At 40.5% G+C, this 10,909-nt stretch overlaps 1 long non-coding RNA gene across 1 annotated transcript in view; it reads left to right on the top strand.

Annotated features, from left to right (window-relative positions):
* Positions 1-8,400, top strand: part of LOC111872241 — a 35,520-nt gene extending 27,120 nt beyond the window's left edge. Inside the window, exon 7 of the long non-coding RNA XR_004513885.1 lies at positions 7,740-8,400. This is a non-coding gene — a long non-coding RNA (uncharacterized LOC111872241). The remainder of the gene's footprint in view (positions 1-7,739) is intronic.
* The last annotated feature ends 2,509 nt before the right edge of the window (positions 8,401-10,909 follow it).

Below are 10,909 nucleotides of genomic sequence, written 5' to 3'. Positions count from 1 at the left end.
CCCTCCTGTCATTCATCTGTGTTGCCTAAGTAGATTCCCAAGTACTTTCAGCCCTGTTCAATCCATTGGAAGCCCAACAGGCAGTCTGTTCTGTTTCTCCACTGGCCTACAAAAGGTCCATTTGATTTTTGTATGTTTAAAGTAGCTCCTGATATTGCACCATAAACCATAAAGTTTTGCAGCAAGTGTGGAAACCCTTCATCTTTGGTAATGAATACAGTGATGTCGTCTACGTAGGCACTGGTGACCAGCGTTCTGTTGACGGAAGCTGGTATTTTAAGTCCGTAATCTCGTAGCTTATAGTTGCATAATATCAGGAAATGTTCAGTTGTCAAGGCGAAAAGTGGCCCAGAGAGGGGGTCTCCTTGTTGCACTCCTCTTCCATATTTGAAGGGCACTTTGAGTGTGCCGTTAGTCCTTGCACATTGCAGTACACAGTTCGTATATTTTGGATAAAGTTATTGCCAAAACCAAATTTTTCCAGTACATAGAAGATGTAAGGGTGTTCCACGCAGTCATATGCACAGGCTTGATCAAGTGACATGACTGCAAGTGGCAGATCATGCATGTTGGCATGGTCTGTGGTGATGAGGTCTGGGCGCACTGATATTATTCTTCTGGCTAGACATCTTGTTATTAAGTTGTCATCGTTATTATTGGTCTCCAGTTTGATAATAGTGTGAGGTCTCCCTTTTTAGGGCTAAGGGTTATTATATTGAACAAAGTGGTACTGGGGCAGGTTTTCTCTGAGTACTTTGGTTACCCCTGCCAATTTTCATTCCACCAGTTGCTCCACAATCACCGTCACCTATCATCTGGTGCTGATACAATAGGCCAGAAGTGGCTGCAGTACAAGGGACTTAGTCCCACCCCACTAACATTAAAAAGAAAAAAATTATGAATGCTAGTATCATATTACCTTAGAAGTTCATTTGGGTGTGTTAGTCATGAAAACATTCCACACGGTCCCATGTCACATGCGTCACAGCACTACACAGTTTTTGACACACACCACGCCATTTCTGTGGTTTCGATTTCTTCACAGTTGGTGGAATCTTGCTTATAAAATTTCTTTCTCTTAGATGTGGCACTGTTTTGTCTGACAAATGTCGACCCGGCACTTTGTATTCTACAGCTTTATCGTATTTCACAGAGAGTCCCTCAATTAACTGAATTCTGAGTGACAATTGATCTATTGTTTTCCTTGTGTTATTCCTACATATTATAATTGCATTCAGAAATTTTCTTTTTGTCCCTTACAGTTTTGCATATTCTCCCAATGGATATTTGTGCTATTCTCAATTATGTCTTTTACCACAGAATTGAGAAAAGAAAAAACATCCATTTTCAGTGTCTAATTCCAGATCTGATGAAACTTTGTTCTGATTCGGTTTGAAGTATATATATTCTCCACTGGTCATGACACAACACAACTGGCCACTTCGTTCCTTGTAGCTGGCCTTGGCTAACCAGACTGCATGATGCATATTTATAGAACAAAGGGGGATTACATTGGTACCATTCATATAGTGAACTGTTTATCATTTGAAGAATTAAGTCTTCTGGGATTTGGCACCGTGTATATGTGGTGTTAACCGAAGTTTCGGAGGAACGTATTGCCTCCATCTTCAGGTTAGAAGGAAAAATATAAGAATCCGCAGGCGAAGAGACCGTGAGAGCAGTGAAGGAAGGGGGGAAGGGCAAGCCTACATGTGAAATCAGTGGATTGGGGGGGAGGGAAGGAGCTGGGACAGAAGCAGGGTTTTGTNACAGTTCAGAATATGCCTCAAGAGAATTGACTTTTCATTCGATCAGGATAGAGGAGAGTACACATTATCAATCTAACATATTTAGTTCATAAGAATTCCCCAAGGTAGAGGTAGGTTTGTATGGTAACAAGTGCACCAAGTGTTGAAATACAAATTCAAATGTAATACAACTCCCGCAGGAAGTGCAAAGTGGGCTAACGAATGTACAAAATGATAGCCTCAAATTTCCTCTTTAATTTCATACCAAAAGAATTAGTGTACATGAAAAACAATGGTTCAAATTATGAGCTTAAACTTAGAGCTGCAATACGAATACCCTGCATGAACCCCAGCAGCATGTGACAGAAACTGCTAACATACAGTGCACTGAGCCCAGAACTGAAGGTTTAAGCGTGGAAGTTGGCAATTTTCCCTCTTATTCAATTATTCAGTATAGAGGGGGTGGGTTTCCCCATGCACCACGACTAATAGTCTATTGTACGTCCCCCTTTAATTTTTACTGTCGCCATACCCTACCGATACTGGTGCCTGCTATCTCCCCTTTCTGCCAGCGAGGTCGGCCCTCTACTGGCATTGGTACCCAATAACCTCCCCATCTACCATAGGCATTGGAAACTACTTCGGCGGGAAACATTTTGCCTAATATTGCTCAGAGTTCTCCTAGAGACATGAGGATCTTTTACATGCCGTAAATCTATGACACGGGACCCACGGCTTAAAGTCCCTCCCGGAGGACTTGTTCCCTGAATTTTTCCGCCCTTAAAAATTCCATGACCTCCGCTGGGTTTGAACCCGCGTACCTTGAGTCATGAGGTGGGAACATTACCCCTAGACTACGGAGGCCACTAGTTTTCCCTCTTACATGCTAATGTTTGCAACTCGTAAGAGAGGAAGGCCAAGTTTATTCCAGAATTTCTTGTACAGTTCGTATGTGAGCCCATCCAGTCTGGGTGATTTCCCTAAATTTGAATTTTGGAGCGCTGTAGTCAGCTCCTCTATGGTGAGGGGTGCATCACATCTTTCACGTCTTTCTTGGTTACGTAATTGGTAGATTGGAGAAGATATCATCCGTTATGTCTGGTTTGTGTCCTTTCATACTGTAGAATTCTTGGAAGTGTTTCCATAGTTCTGTTCGAATTTTATGAGGTTCGCTTAGAATGGTGTCATGTATTTTTATGGCTTGAAGCTGCAGCTGTTGGATGTAAAGGCTTTTGTGGAGGTAAATGGGTAGGCGTCTGCTTTTTGGATTTTTGTTTAGGTTGTAGTTTTTTAATATTTGTTGTCGGGCATCTTGTTGAAATTTGTTTCCCAGTGTGGTGCCTATTGTATTAAGGACTCTTTCTTCTGCTTCTGTAAGTTTGTGTTGCCCAGTTAAATAGCTGATTTGTTGTTCCAGTTCTGTATATTGTTTGTTCTTCTGTTGCCTTTGGTGGTCATCATATCTGCATGCCTGTAACTGAATTTCTTGCTTCATTTCATCCCATACTTCATGTATATTCTTTCCCTCATTTGCTAATGTGGTATAATACTTTATAATTGTTGTAATGATGTCAACGAAGTATTTGTCGTTGAGAAGCATGTTTCTGAATATCCAGAAAGCTGGATGCCGTTTTTTCTGGGTGTCAGTATATCGAAGGAGAGTCCTGCATGGTCTGCAATTCAGGGGCATATCTGTGCGGAGTGTATTTGGGGTTTGGTAACTCAATTAACGAAAACAGAAAAGAATGCACACCGCAAGAAAAGAGGACTTTTTAACTTTGTAGGGCAGATATCACATTCATTATTCGCGATCTTAGGCTCAGAGAATGAAGTATATAACAGCAGAATTAACCAATTAGAAGAGAACAATCCGATCTAATAAAATTAGCATGGGAACAGATGGTCATTGTAAAATCAACGTTCAAGTCGGTTAACAAAACTTTAAATGATGTTTCAAAAAATGAGATGATTCTAGAAAAGGGTTTATGGGACATCATAAATTTCATTAACGAAGAAAATTGGGAAATAAAGGAGAAGTATACATATTCTTCCATGTTAGTAACTTTTATTGACCATGCCATTCAAATTCAAAGCGCGTTGGAGGAAGTAAAGAATGAATACGTTGTGATACTCCAGTCATGTTTAAATGCAAGTGGTGGGATTATACAACCACAGGTGTTGTCATCAGGTCACCTAATTCAAATTTTGAAGTCCAGGAGGGGATTCGTTCCCACGTGATTTACAAGTCCCTGTCCAACTGAGCGAAGCTTACACTTATCTACTTATTAATGTTCTTACTATAGGAACTTATGTTATAAGAGATAAATTAGTATTAGTATACATTGTGAAAGTCCCACTAGTATCTCACCATGTGTATGATATTTATAAGGTCATACCCTTTCCTATCAAGGTCAATGAAACAAGAAACAAGTACACATTTATTCAGCCAGACAAAGAATACATGTTGATTGACAGTACTGGGCAATATTATGTGAAGCTTAGACAAGAGAATCTTAACACTTGTAGGAAAATGAGTGAGGAGCAACCTGTATGTAAACAAGACTTCCCCTAGTTGATAAGCCATTCATCAGATGATTGTGAAATGTTAATGCTGCAACAAATTAGGTTAGTCCCAAGGACATGTACTCAAAGGGTTATCAAATTGGAGTCTGTGGATATCCCTCAAGAGGAACTCCTGGATCTATATAGTGCCTGTCCCCAGCCAAATGACAATCTTATGCCCAGCCCAACAACCGACAGAATTAGAAATTAAGAACAGTGGAATCTTGTCATTTCTGCTTGAATGTACAGGGTATAGTGATAAGGTAATGATAAGATCAGTCACTTCCCATTATGTAAACCACACTCGGAAAGATATCTTCCCAGCTCTGTACTTACCCCTAGATTGTTGCGAAAATGATAAAACTAAAATTCACTTAGGCAAGCTACAATTAGAAACACCACTTAAGAATGGACTTACTCATAATGACAAGCTGCGGCTGGTGAGCCATAAGGTTGAAGACGTTGAGAAACTTAAAGAGGAACAGGAATGGAAATTAAAACATGAAAACAGTACCCGCCAGTTGTCGCTGTTATCCTCAGTTGGCGCAGTCGCACTGGTATTATTAATTGGGATTTTGTGTTGTTGTTGCCGCTGTTGCAGGAATTGCTGGCCCAAGTTTGTAAAGTGGGCCTGGGATGATAGTAAATGTAGTACTGTTATTTTTAAACCCAAGATAATAAACAGTGTGCATACATCCAATGACAGTCTGCATAGAAGAGGCGCGATGCTCAGTCTGGCCACCCACATGGATGACAACACACCAAAGGAGTTTACAGAAATGAATCCTATGAATGCCACCATAGGTGTTAGGGTATCAAGAACCAGCAGTAGAAATCAGGCAGTTAGTAAAAGGTAATAGGCAATACCTAGATTGGGCACAAAACCCCTCTGTGCACCAATCTCCTTGGGGGGNGGGGGGGGGGGGAGTGTAGCATCAAACGAACGGCGAACCACATGTTGCCAGCCCTAAACATGCTGGGGCCTCTCCATTGCTCAATATCTGCTTTATTGTTTTAGAAAAATATGTGTGTGAAGTAAACAAGTGTGGACTTGGTCCACCGAACTTATGTCCTGTAAATTTCCACACGAAGACATTGTACAAGGCAAGACTCAGAGCCTAAGGGGGAGATATGACGTCAGTTACCGGATGTAAATGTGCGTATAAACTCTCCGTAACTACATGAGAGGGGGGATACTTTCGAAAACTTTGTTGTGGGCCATCTCCATGCGACTCAGCTCTGCGAAATGGACTTAGAAATTTTTGCTCGCAAGGTTCTGGTCTTGTCTTCATATTATCACCACTGGTTGTATCAATTTCATCTTGTTTTCTTTTAATAAATCCTCATATAGTTAACTGCTCTGTAGTCTTTGGGCTATCACTCTTAAACTGCGTGAACCTCAGCTCCACAAATAAAATTTACCTTGGCTTCATCGGACTTCGATCCCCAGCTTGGAAGATCTCAGCCAACTGTACTACAGGATACGACAGTATGTATATACACATGTTAGTTCAGTCCATGCCTTACATGCAAGGCATTATGTCTATGCTACAAAGCAGAGACGTGATGTAGTATAGATGTAATAAATATATATATTTATTTATATATATGAATTCAGTCCATACCATATACACACATACAATTATTCAAATGTGTTCTTCTGTTGCCTTATGATTTTCTGCAATGTCGAAAATTTGCTTTGGTAGTGAAGTTACAGACAATGACAGTATTTTGTCAGAACTTTCTGTATTCCCGTTTACCAGTGTATCCAAGATTGAAATGGACAAAATGGATAACCTTCACCATGATGCAACCACCACCAGTTCGAGTAATCTGTTGTGACATCCAGTCCTTGTTACAGTGAATCATGAAGATAATTGTTCAGTGAAGGTTGCAGCCACACGGATGGCATACTGAAGACCAGTTTTATATTCAGGTGGCTCAAAGTGTATGAATCCATCAAAATTTGAAGTTGATTTTTCTTGACAAAACAATACTATCTCATGTGTATGAGGATGTATAAAATGGGAATCTGCAGTGTTTCTAACAGTTGTGAACATTTTAATTTGGGAGTCCATGCTGCTGATGAAGATGGATGCATGATGTGGTCACAGGATGTTGGTGGAAGAGGTCCTGAAGGTATGATCACTCAAAGGCTAAACAGAACATTCCACATTATCTTAATAAATTTATTATAAAATCTGGTTGAAGTGAATAAAAATTAACACTTTCAAGACTGAATTTCTTCTAAACAATGTGTAGAAATTCAGTTCATACCTAATAGGAAAGCAGTATGTCTCTGCTAAAACGACTGACTTGTTAATGCTGTTTTTGTATAAATGGAACATTCATTTCCAGTACCAGGTCAATTGTGCTTGACCTGAGGCAAAGACTTTGCAGAAGAGAAAAAGCGGGATATACCAGCAGTGTATGAAAATTATTATAAAATGTTTATACTTAATGTTTTACGTGTGTATATATTCTCCCTGCTTCTCAGAACATTTGTACAGCAGTCCACAGGCTTTCTGATGCTGCTAGAAAAATATAACTCTTTGGACCGAGTGTAAAGCGAGTCATGCACTGCCTCCTCCTCCTCATCATCATATACAAATTGATGACCTCTGTGAGCCCCCTTAGAGGTCCAAATTGAAAGAAACCTGAAGATTGAAGGTCTGGACTATATGCTGGATGGTCAATTCAAATCTCATCTCTTAAAGGATTTTCCTAGGATGGGAACAGAATGATTAGGAGCATTATCATGCAAAACAGCACATTGCAGTAATCTGCCTTGTCTTTTTGGGGTGGATGGCTGGCCTCAATTCACTTTGTAACATGCCATAATATGTTGCACTTGTCACTGTGGTTCCACATTTCTGGTAATGTTGGATAGGACTTTGAGAGGTCCAGAACATTATCAGCAGTAACTTCCCAGCTGATGGCTGAGTCAGGAATTATTTGGTGGCAAGAGAGGACAAGTACTTGTACTGCATACTCTGATGTGTGATTTGTGGTTCTTAATGGTATATGGACATATCATTACCAGTGATGTGATAAAAAAGAATTGTTGCCTTCATCATGGTAGCACTCCAGCAGACAAGAACTCATGCCCATGTGCTCGTCTCTCAATTCCCTCAGAACCCACCCTGCACAGACTTTGTGGAAACCAAGAATATTTTGCACTGTCCATCCTTGAGGATCATGGCTTTGGCTTGTTCCTGTTTGTCATCACTTATTGCTGTGGTGTGATACCTCAAGCATCCTCAGTTGGTTTCTGTTGCCATGCGTTATGCAATCAGGCCTGTCCACTCAAACACACACTGTTGAGATAAGGCGTTGTTCTCATATTAAACATGCATTTATGCCCCCCACCCACAAGAGAACCTTGGCCAATTGTTCTTTGATGCAGTCATTTTCTCTGCTTTGTCACAGCTTGCTTACTGCATCCAAGGTCATGTGGAGCAGTGTATTGATATGTCATCTGATGGGATTGGGAGCTGCAAACTTCCATCAGGCTATCTTATACAGAAAGCTGGTACAAACCAGTGGAAACAGCAAAGGTAAAGAAGCAACTGCTTGGTACCAAAATGCCATAGGATATGTTGTAAGTTTGAGTAGAGTGAGGAATGATTTAATGAATGTTAGAGGGGTAGGCCTTCTCGGCCCTTGCACCACGACCTACAGTGGCCTATTGTGCTTAAGGAATGATTTAACTCTAGAATCAGAACTGCAGACAGTGCACCAGTTGGGTTTCAACCAGTATCAAGAAATGAGCCTGATAAATACTCGGTCCAATACACAGACTCTGAGGGAAGTTGGAAACTTACAGTGGTCGACATTTGAATTTTAATTATAGTTGTAAGACTCGGCTCTTTGGGATTTGTTTATAAAATTTCTTCCTTAACTTGTTCTTGAATTAGAATTGCATGTGTTTTATACTGTTTTGGATTTGCCTCTGCATTTTCTGGGTGAGATCATTTTGCAGCATGCTAATTTGATTATCATCGATAAACCGTTTATTTATTCCTATAAATTTTATTGTTGAACATTACTCCACATATGGCAAAGCGTGGGGGGACCCCGCCCTTGGGATCACGCAGAAAGTTAATCACTTAAGACCAAGCTAATTCAGCTAGAGTTAACAAGAAAATATGAAATAAAACTAGCGCCATCTGTGGAGTAATGTTCAACAGATGGCGCTAGTTTTTATTTCATATTTTCTTGTTAACACTCGCTGACTTAACTTGGTCTCAAGTGATTAACTTTCTGCGTGACCGCAAGGGCGGGTTAAGGTGGGGTCCCACGCTTCCATAATCTTCATCCCCAGTACCTGCTGCCCTATCCCCTTAAAATGAATTCTTCAGAGGAACGGTTTGCACAGCCCAATAAGGCACATAATAAGAAACTAAGATGCTACATTTTTTACTTCACTTCGTGGCCTTTCATGAGGTTTTAGTCCACAGATGGGCCTACAGTTATTTTATATTTTCTTGTTAACTCGCTGAATTAGCTTGCTCTCAAGTGAATAACTCCAAGTCACCCCTAAAGGTGGGTGGTTGGGGCGGAAGTGGGCCGATTTTAATAAATGGTGGATTTTAACAAAAGCTTAGGCGAGTGTTTTAATGAACGGTCGCGAAAATCTTTCCTCTTCACTAATTTCTTCTCTCGTTTTTTTTTCACAAAAATCCTACGGATTTCGAACCAGGCACCTTCTGAACACTAAACTGATGTGTCACCCATTAACTCACTTTCTACTTCACAAAACTATCCTTGGTCTCGAACCTTCGAACTTATCTTCACTACGCCGGTGTTTTACCAATGGGCCACCAAAGCCACGAAAAATAACGACCTTTAATCTTCCTCTTATGTTGCATCTCTCTATATAATTCCATAAACATCTCATTACAAAAATTCTTGTGGTCTTGAACCAAGGACATTCTCTTTACAACGCCGGTGCCTTACCTCTAGACCACCAGAACACCTATGCTACAGCTTTCTGCCATCGTTCTCATATTCTACGACTTGGTTTATAGCTGCAGAAAAATCTTATTTATTTTTTCACTTTTCAATTTCTGTTGACAAAAGACACCGTGGGCTCGAACCCGGTACCTTCCCAATACTACGCCAATATCTTAGCCACGTACCCTCGTTTCCCACATGCACAAATTTCTTTTTTTTTTCCCCCTCGTAAAAATAGTCATGTCTTCGAACCACGTATCTTCCCAACCATACGCTAGTGCCTTACCAAAGGACCGCCACGGTTATGACAACTATTCACCTCCATCTTCCACATATCCTACCGCTTCGTTTCTACCTTTACAAAATTCCTCTTTACTACTTGCTTCGTTTCAAAGTCATTTTACGACTGACGGTTGGCCAGTCACTTTCTCTTAACCTTTAACATCCGAAGTACCCCAATTGGGCCAATGATGAGTATGGTCATCGTGGCCAAAGTACCCCGTTTTGGCCAGTCGGGCATTTAAACTCCGCTAGTGGAAGCGCATGCAGTGCTAAATATTTATTTTTGTATGTAGTACTTACCAGACAGACTTGAGTAAAACCATAATAGAGGAATTAAAACGATACCTAAGTGAACAGCAAAAGAGTATACGTATGAGTTATGCCCAATCTCATCCATGATCCAATACGTTTATTGCATGTTCTGCAGATTAATATGTTAAAAATATATAGTAAAATTCGATGTACATACCTTTTTTGTTATCTGCTTGATGTATATATAAGCTGAAGTACAGTATTAGATTTCACTATGAACGCACAGAAAACAGATCGCACTCTGTATCTCAGCCACGATGCAGCTGTCTGTTCACAACTCCAGAGAGGGTAACAGTCTCTTGCAGCTATAGCAGAAGGTCTTAGGACTGAAGAAGGGACCCCTCTAGCTTTCTCTTGAATAACCAATCTTTCATTCTTTTGTCCTTTTTTGCTATTGGAGTGGGACTAAGTCCCTTGTACTGTGGCCACTTCTGGCCTATTATACCAGCCCCAGATGATAGGTGAGGGTGACTGTGGAGCAATTGGTGGAATGAAGATTGGCAGAGGAAACCGAAGTACTCTGAGAAAACCTGCACCAGCCCCACTTTGTCCACCACAAATCCCACTTGACCAGACCCGTGATCGAACCCGGGCCGCCGCGGCGGGAAACCAGCGACTAACCACTTGAGCTATGGCACGGCCCATCTTCTGTCCTTTAGTCAAAAGATTCGAAACAGGAATGAATTTATAATGCAGAACATATCTGTGAAGAACTGGGAAACCATTTTTGCTATATGCATCAAAATTAAAAGAAAAAGAAATTGAAAAAAAAAGTATAACTCTTTGTATGAAAATTTTCAAATCTTCCGTTATAGTATGCGACACTATGTGCTCTGCTGATACAAACAAAGTTAATTCCATCAATTTATCATAAAAACTAAGTTAGATACAGCATTTTTAAACACAATGCTTAAAATTGTTTAAGCGCCCTAACCAGAATGGACATTTAAATGCAGAGTAGCAGCGGGCGGCAGAGGAATATCCTACACGAAATAAGAAAACGGAAGGCTAATTGGATTGGTCATGTTTTACGCAGAAACTGCCTTCTA

The sequence above is a fragment of the Cryptotermes secundus genome, unplaced genomic scaffold (genome assembly GCF_002891405.2).
Source record: "Cryptotermes secundus unplaced genomic scaffold, Csec_1.0 scaffold860, whole genome shotgun sequence".
Classification (NCBI taxonomy): Eukaryota; Metazoa; Arthropoda; class Insecta; order Blattodea; family Kalotermitidae; genus Cryptotermes; species Cryptotermes secundus.
Note: the sequence above shows the minus strand (reverse complement) of the source record. Positions and strands in the feature narration are given on the sequence as shown.